The following is a 9518-nucleotide window of genomic DNA, read 5'->3' as shown; positions in this document are numbered from 1 at the left end:
TTCCGGGATCATTTCTGGATCTGTGCGTGATCCCATCTGGGTCAATTCCGGACTATTTCGGGATCATTTTGGAATCCTTCCGGAATCATTTCTGTATGGTTTTCGCGATCCATCGTGGATCCCCTCGGAGCCATTTCGGAACTTTTTCTGGAGTTAGTCGGGATAATTTAGGGACCCATCCTGGATATTTTCTGGATGGTTTTTGAGATCCGCCCGGGAGCCCGTCAGGGTCATTTCGGAACCTTTTCGGGATCATTTTGGAACACCTTCAGGGATCATTTCTGTGTGGTTCTCTGGATACGTCTAGAATCGTGTCGCTCTCATTTCGGGTTTTTTGGGACTATTCGGGGAACTTTTGGAGACCCTTTCGGGGCATTTCTGGATGGTTTTCGGGATCCGTCCGCGATAGCGTTGGGGTCATTTCGTAGCTTTTTCTGGATAATTTCGGGATCATTTGGGATCCTATCAGGTTATCAGCTCATTTAGTTCTTTTTTTTACTCAATTACAAAAATAAAATGCATTAGACAGAAAACAAAATTTTAAACAGATAATAAGCAGGCTAACGCGAATAGCCCATATATTTAAAATTTTCCTTGCGGACGGGGCCGCGGGTAAAGGCTATATATTATAAATGGGAAAGTTTGGATGTTTGAATGTTTGGATGTTTGTCCAGACGTTTGTCTTTGTGAGTCAATCACGCAAGAACGGCTGGACCGATTTGGATGAAATTTTGCACACATATAGCCAATAGTCTAGAAGGATCTACTAGCTATATATTTTTCAAAAGGGGCGTGGTCCCCCGCCCCCTAGGAACAGTTATAATTTAATTATTCTATTTTTTCGTCTTTGCGACTGAAACACGCCAGAATGGCTACACGGATTTTGATGAAATTTGGGACACAGACAGTAGTCTACTAGCGAATTTCTTTTCGAACATGGAAAGAGGGGTGGAGGACCCACGACCCCTTCGAGCAATTACTTTTTAATAATTTTTACACATTATAACTATACGTATACTGGCCTTCACCAATATCACAGACTCAAGGGGTCAAATAAGTCGAGGGCTTACAAAGTGAGCAGTGACACCCTCCGTTCCCCCCCTCCCTTTATCTCCCCCTCTGGTGTAAAATCTATACATTGTTATAACTTAATATACATTTTCTCCTAAATCAGTAGTTTTTGGTATCTGGCACATACAGATCGAGATCTAGAAAATTTTGGAGGAACGATCAGTGGTCCCCTCCTTCTACTCCCGCCATCCGCCCTCCTTCAATTGTTTTTATTAGCACGCTTTTATTAGCTTTACCTGTATGTTTCTATGTAACTTTTCATTCGCTCCAATGCGCCTGCTGCCTTATTAACATGGTTTTATAATTAGCTTCACCTTATTTGTAATCCCGTAAGGGTCATATCGAGACCCTTCCTGGATCATTTCTGGATGGTTTTCGGGATCGGTCCGGGATCCCGCCGGGGTAATTTGGGACTTTTTCGGGACTATTTCGGGATCATTTTGGGACCCTTTCGGGATCATTTCTGTATAGTTTTCCGGATCCGTCCTGGATCCCGTCGGGGCTATTTTGGGACATTTTCGGGATTATTCCGGAATTATTTCGGGACTATTTCGCGATCATTTGGGGACCCTTCCGACATCATTTCTGGATGGTTTTCGGGATCCGTCCGGGATCCCGTCGGGGTACTTTCGGGATCATTTGCGTACCTTCGAGAGATACATTCTTTATGGTTTCCGGGATCATTACGGGACTTTTTCGGGGTTATTTTGGGTCCCTCTAGGCATCATATCTGGATGGTCTTCGGGATTCGTCCGGCATCCCGTCGGGGTCATTTCGGGACTTTTTCGCGATTAATACGGGATCATTTGGGGATCCTTTCGGCATCATTTCTGGATGGTTTTCGGGATCCGTCCGGGATCTCGTCGGGGTAATTTGGGGACTTTTTCCGGAGCATTTGGGGGCTATTCCGGCACCATTTCTGGATGGTTTTCGGGATCCGTCCGGGATCTCGTCGGGGTAATTTGGGGACTTTTTCCGGTGCATTTGGGGGCTATTCCGGCACCATTTCTGGATGGTTTTCGGGATCCGTCCGGGATCTCGTCGGGGTCATTTGGGGACTTTTTCGGGATCATTTGGGGGCATCATTTCTGGATGGTTTTCGGGATCCGTCCGGGATCCCGTCGGGGTCATTTCGGGACTTTTTCTCGACTAATACGGGATCATTTGGGGACCCTTTCGGCACCATTTCTGGAGAGTTTTCGGGATCCGTCCGAGATCCGGACGGGTCATTTCGGGACTATTTCGGGATCATTTGGGGTACCTACCGGCATCATTTCTGGATGGTTTTCGGTATCCGTCCGGGATCTCGTCGGGGTCATTTGGGGACCTTTTCGGGAACATTTGGGGGCTCTTCCGGCATCATTCCTGGATGGTTGTCGGGATCCGTCCGGGACTTTTCGCGACTAATACGGGATCATTTGGGTACCCTTTCGGCATCATTTCTGGATGGTTTTCGGGATCCGTCCGGGATCCCATCAGCGTAATTTCGGGACTATTAGGGGATCATTTGGGGACCTTTCCGGCATCATTTCTGGATAATTTTCGGGATCCGTCCGGGATGCCGACGAGGTCATTTCGGGACTATTTCGGGATCATTTGGGATACCTACCGGCATCATTTCTGGATGGTTTTTGGGATTCGTCCGGGATCCCGTCGGGGTCATTTCGGGACTTTTTCTCGACTAATACGGGATCATTTCCGGACCCTTTCGCCATCATTTCTGGATAGTTGTCGGGATCACGACACGGTTATTTCGGGACTATTAGGGGATCATTTGAGGACCTTTCCGGAATCATTTCTGGATAGTTTTCGGAATCCTTTCGGGATCCCGTCAGGGTCATTTCGGGACTTTTTCGGGATCATTTAAGAATGGCTCTCAGGATTCGTCCTGGAACCCGTCAGGGTAATTTCTGGACTTTTCCGACAATATTTCGGGATCATCTTGGGACCTTCCCAAGATCATTTCTGAATGGATTTCGGGATCTGTCCGGGACACCGTCAGGGTCATTTTGGGACTATTAGGTGATCATTTTAGGACCTTTCCGGCATCACTTCTGGATGGTTTTTTATCCGTTCAGGATACCGTCGGAATAATTGCGGGACTTTTTCGGGATCATTTGGGGTCCCTTCCGCCATCATTTCTGGATGGTTTTTGGGATTCGTCCGGCATCCCCTCGGAGCCATTTCGGAACTTTTTCTGGAGTATGTCGGGATAATTTAGGGACCCTTCCTGGATATTTTCTGGATGGTTTTTGAGATCCGCCCGGGAGCCCGTCAGGGTAATTTCGGAACCTTTTCGGGATCATTTTGGAACACCTTCAGGGATCATTTCTGTAGGGTTCTCTGGATAAGTCTAGAATCGTGTCGTTGTCATTTCGGGTTTTTTTGGGACTATTCCGGGAACTTTTGGAGACCTTTCCGGGGCATTTCTGGATGGTTTTCGGGATCCGTCCGCGATAGCGTGGGGGTCATTTCGTGGCTTTTTCTGGATAATTTCGGGATCATTTGGGATCCTATCAGGTTATCAGCTCATTTAGTTCTTTTTTTTACTCAATTACAAAAATAAAATGCATTACACAGAAAACAAAATTTTAAACAGATAACTTGATAAGCAGGCTAACGCCAATAGCCCATATATTTAAATTTCTCCTTGCGGACGGGGCCGCGGGTAAAGGCTAGTATATATATGTATATATACGAAATGGTATGTGCAAGTTTTGGCGGAAATTGAGAAAATTTGGCGGGAAATATTAATCCTCGAGAATGAAATTTCTCTTTAATTTTCTCGTTTATGTTCTTTGTCGCACCAAAGAGGATAAATACAATAAGAGCCGTCACTCGTTATTTTGTGCCGAGTATCTCGCTCGAAATTGAAAAAAATGATGCCGAATGTTTTCTGAGAGGGACATTTTTAATTGTCTCGCATTTATCCATGCCGTGTAGGCCCCTTGTGCAACCGTGATTTTTGGGAAGAGAATTAAATAAATTAATTAAATGCAGTCGGAAAATAAACACAAATACCCCACGAAAATGTATAGAAGACATTTATAAACATCTCGCCCAAAAAAAAAGTAGCGCCTACCTCTCAGTATACATCGAGTAAATGCCAAAAAAATAAAGAGTGACGGCTCTTATTGTATTTATCCTCCTTGGCCGCACTGGCAAGTGGGTATTAAATTTGATTTAATACTCACGGTTTTTTGGCAAGGCATATTTATTGTGTCTTAGGAGCACTTTTGGTCGCTGGCTGCTATCCGGCTCGAAGGACCACTGTTTAGAGGGTGGCAGGATAAATTTACCTTACCTCTTTTGGAATTTGGCTGAGTGACTGTGGGTACCGCTGGGTTGGTGATGCTGTGGATGCGGCGATGGCTGGACACGGCTGTATTGACGATGTGGTGGTGGTGGTATGGCGCTTTGCTGATGGCGATACAGCGGCGGTGGCAATAGACCGGTAGCTGGTTATCGGTTTGCGAAGTTGTGGCGTTGGGTTGAGTGTGTTCAGCAGTGTTTAGCTGCTGAAACTTTGCAAATGCACAATTTTAACTATGAAATAACTTTTGGTATGGAACGAAATTCTGTTTTCACAATTTTAACTCGTTTGTGTGCCCAATTCAATACAACTTTACTCGAAAAAATTAAAACTTGTATTTAGTTATTTACTTTAGTTAAGATTTTAATAAATTGTATTTTTCTTATTTCAATGAAGTTATAAAAAGGGTTTAACAAGCTCGGTACAATTTATAAATTTTGTGTGTCACACCGAATGGAGAAAAATTTCGAATGAATAATAATAAAAGAAATGACAAAACACATCATAGGTGTATATGTATGTACACACCAACCCGATCTGTCAACTCACGGATGTGGTTGCCAGAGCGGCGAAGTGTGGACTGTTATACTATAATAGATATAAATATAGATATAATTCATGGTCTTAAATATAATAGCTATACATCAAATAGTAATGTATAAAAAGGTTCAATGTACATATTTATATATATGTAACTTAGTTACAATGGTTACAAATAAGGTACATGTTGAAATTCAATATAAAAAATTCAGGTAAAATTCAATTCTTTTTCTTTTCGTATAAATTAGCTATTAAAATATAATGTTGACTGCGGATGACTGCAATAGTCGCTCAGCCAGTTCGGGTGTAACCGAACATTACATACTCAGCTGAGAGCTTTGGAGATAAAATAAGGGAAAATCACCATTTACCAAAATTAACCTAGGGTTAACCTGGAATGTGTTTGTATGACATGGGTTTCAAATGGAAGGTATTAAAGAGTATTTTAAAAGGGAGTGGGCCATAGTTCTATAGGTGGACGCCATTTCGAGATATCGCCTTAAAGGTGGACCAGAGGTGACACTAGAATATGTTTGTACGATATGGGTATCAAATGAAAGGTGTTAATGAGTATTTTAAAAGGGAGTTGGCCTTAGTTCTATAGGTGGACGCCTTTTCGAGATATCGCCATAAAGGGTGATCAGAGGTGACACTAGAATGTGTTTGTACGATATGGGTATCAAATGAAAGGTGTTAATGAGTATTTTAAAAGGGAGTGGGACTTAGTGCTATAGGTGGAGGCCTTTTCGAGATATCGCCATAAAGGTGGACCAGGGGTGACACTAGAATGTGTTTGTACGATGTGGGTATCAAATGAAAGGTGCTACTGAGTATTTTAAAAGAGAGTGGGCCTTAGGTCTATATGTGGACGCCTTTTCGAGATATCGCTATAAAGGTGGACCAGGGGTGACTCTAGAATGTGTTTGTACGATATGGGTAAATAAAAGGTGTTAATGATTATTTAAAACGTAGTGGGCCTTAGTTATATAGGTGGACGCTTTTTTGAGACATCGCCATTAGGGTGGAGCAGGGGTGACTCTAGAATGTACGATATGGGTATCAAATTAAATGTATTAATGAGGGTTTTAAAAGGGAGTGGCCCTTAGTTGTATATTTGAAGGCGTTTTCGAGATATCGACCAAAATGTGGACCAGGGTGACCCAGAACATCATCTGTCGGGTACCGCTAATTTATTTATATATGTAATACCAGGAACAGTATTCCTGCCAAGATTCCAAGGGTGTTTGATTCCGCCCTGCAGAACTTTTGTCATTTTCTTGTACTTAATATGGTAGGTGTCACACCCATTTTACAAAGTTTTTTCTAAAGTAATAGTTTGCCTTAATAAACCAATCCAATTACCATGTTTCATCTCTTTTTTCATATTTGGTATAGAATTATTGCATTTTTTTCGTGATTTTCGATATCGAAAAAGTGGGCGTGGTCATAGTCGGATTTCGGCCATTTTTTATGACAAGATAAAGTGAGTTCAGATAAGTACGTGAACTAAGTTTAGTAAAGATATGTCAATTTTTGCTAAAGTTATCGTGTTAACGGCCGAGCGGAAGGACAGACGGACGACTGTGTATAAAAACTGGGCTTGGCTTCAACCGATTTCGCCCATTTTCATAGAAAGCAGGTAAAGTCATAAAATCTATGCCTCCACCAAATTTCAAAAGGATTGGTAAATTTTTGACTTAAAAAATTTTTTTTAAAATTGGGCGTGGTCGTTCTCCGATTTTGCTAATTTTTATTGAGCATACATACAGTAATAGGAGTAACGTTCTTGCCAATTTTCATCATGATATCTTCAACGACCGCCAAATTACATCTTGCAAAGCTTTGAAATTACCTTCTTTTAAAAGTGGGCGGTGCCACGCCTATTGTCCAAAATTTTACTTATTTTCTATTCTGTGTCATAAGGTCAACCCACCTACCAAGTTCCATCGCTTTAGCCGTGTTTGGTAATGAATTATCGCACTTTTTCGGTTTTTCGAAATTTTCGATATCGAAAAAGTGGGCGTGGTTATGGTCCGATTTCATTCATTTTAAATAGCGATCTGAGATGAGTGCCCAGGAACCTACATACCAAATTTTATCAAGGCACCCCAAAATTTACTCATATTATCGTGTTTACGGACGGACGGACGGACGGACGGACATGGCTAAATTTCTTTTTTCGCCCAGATCATTTTGATATATAGTCTATATCTATTTCGATTAGTTTATGCCGTTACGGATTACCGTTATGCGAACAAAGTTAATATACTCTGTGAGCTCTGCTCAGCTGAGTATAAAAAAACCACCAGCATAGCTCGACGAGAGGACGCATCATTACGTTGCACGATCATTGAATGAAAACCATTTTTTACTCAAGCGATAAATAAGCGCTGCCAAACCGCAACAGACATCTAAAAAAATTTCGACCAAGCTGGCATTCGCATAGTTTTAAGTGAATACTTAGTAAAGTGATAATTTTTAATCATTAACATTAAGTTTTAGTAAAACATGATGACATTGTGTCTGATTGGTCTATAACGATTCGATTTATACTTGCCCTTGTACGCAATAGTATTGTTGTGGCCAGAAAAACCCATCATTGTTACACTTTACTGTTTTTAGTGGGATGTTTTGCTTGACACAAGCAAGAGATATTACAACTTTTATTGTCATTATTAGTGATAGAATTATACGAGTAATGAGTAAAGTATCGATAATTTACCTCGATACTTTACCAAGTGCCGATGATCTGCATGTTTACGGTCAACAAAGTTCAGTCAACAACATAACTTGAGCAAAAACTAAGATCGTCCACGATGTGGTAAGAACTCCTTATTTCAATTAAACACACTTTTTAACAAGTAAGGAAGGTTAAGTTCGGGTGTAACCGAATATTACATACTCAGTTGAGAGCTATGGTGACAACATAAGGGAAAATAACCATGTAGGAAAGTGAACCGAGGGTAATCCTGGAATGTGTTTGTATGACATTTGTATCAAATGGAAGGTATTAAAGAGTATTTTAAGAGGGAGTAGATGGACGCCATTTAGGGATATCTCTATAACGGTGGATCAGGGTTGACTCTAGAATTTGTTTGTACGATATGGGTATCAAATGAAAGGTGTTAATGAGTATTTTAAAAGGGCGTGGGTCTTAGTTCTATAGGTGGACGCCTATTCGAGATATCGACATAAAGGTGGACCAGTACTGCGATTCACTAACTTCTATAACGATTTTCAGTATTGATATAATATCATAACGATAATTTTAACGAGTTTGCTATTCAGTAACTTATCTTTATTTATAACTCGATATAGAACAATCAGCTGTTTTCTATAACGATTTGACAAGAGATTTATATCGTCGGTTTTGTTTGTCACGCTATAGGTGGTTAAGATAATTTATTAACAAAATTTATTACTATTTCGGTGTTTTCGTGTTTCAAACAATAAAAATAATGGCATTTGAATTTGTAGCGAATAATTTAACTCAAAATGTAACAGCGTCGAGTGCATCAAGAGTAGATAGGCGCTTGCTCAGGGACATCGATGATCCTTTTGAGCTTGAGCGTGCAGAATTCAAAAAATTGTACCGCGTATCTCCGGATATTGTGATGGGACTTGCTGATCGGCTACACGAAAATCTAAGAGGGCAGAGGATCTCAGCAATATCGGAAGAGAAACAGGTAAAGCTACTAAAATCATTGAAAATTTGCAGTGTCCTTACTTACTAGATATCTTTGAAGGTTTTGTGTGCCTTACGTTTTTATGCCACTGGATGTTATCAACGGCCTGTAGGAGAACAGTGGGGAATTTCGATGAGCCAGTCTTCCATCAGCCGATGTATCCATAGGGTGACTGATGCAATAAATGAGAAAGTGCTTTTCGACGAAATCAAGTTTCCTATGACGCAGGAAGAACGACAAGCTGCCAAAGAGGTATTTTCGTCAGCACCTGCGCCCTTCGTTGGAGGAACGATAGGAGCGATTGACTGTACGCACGTTTCCATTTTAGCTCCAAAAGTTCATGAGGAAGCGTACGTTAATCATCATGGATATCATTCCATAAATGTGCAAATGGTAGGTTAACTAATTTAACTATTTAATAATAAAGTGCATTGCTACATAATTTTTACATTTTTGTAGATATGTGACCCAAATTTAAAAATTTTAAATGTGAATGCCAAGTTTCCGGGACCACGTCATAACGCATATATTTGGAGTAGTTGTGCAGCTCGGCGAGCAATGCAGAGAGCCCATGAAAATGGGAATCGTCATATGTTTTTAATAGGTAATATCTATTGATTGTTCTTAACATTTTTCATAATTTGAAATATGCAACTTTCAGGTGATTCTGGGTACCCATTAGAGCCGTGGCTTATGACACCACTACCGAACCAGCCTGAGGGTACTCCCAAGTTTCGATATAACGAGGCTTTATGCAAAGCTCGAAATCCCATCGAGAGACTCTTTGGTGTTTTGAAAGGAACTTGGAGATGTCTTTCATGGCAAAGAGTTCTTTTGTATGAACCGGGCTTCGCCGGGAAAATTGTAAATGCCTGCTCAACATTACACAATATTCGTTTGCGTGAGCA

The 9518-nt window shown here is 41.1% G+C and overlaps 1 long non-coding RNA gene across 1 annotated transcript; it reads left to right on the top strand.

The window, feature by feature from the left end:
• Positions 1–8579: 8579 nt before the first annotated feature.
• Positions 8580–9149, top strand: LOC137235462 (uncharacterized). Its single transcript, XR_010947903.1, has 3 exons — positions 8580–8610; positions 8671–9003; positions 9070–9149. It is a non-coding gene; the product is annotated as an uncharacterized lncRNA (long non-coding RNA).
• Positions 9150–9518: the final 369 nt, after the last annotated feature.

Source organism: Eurosta solidaginis, chromosome X (assembly GCF_040869045.1).
Source record: "Eurosta solidaginis isolate ZX-2024a chromosome X, ASM4086904v1, whole genome shotgun sequence".
NCBI classification, from domain to species: Eukaryota; Metazoa; Arthropoda; class Insecta; order Diptera; family Tephritidae; genus Eurosta; species Eurosta solidaginis.
Note: the sequence above shows the minus strand (reverse complement) of the source record. Positions and strands in the feature narration are given on the sequence as shown.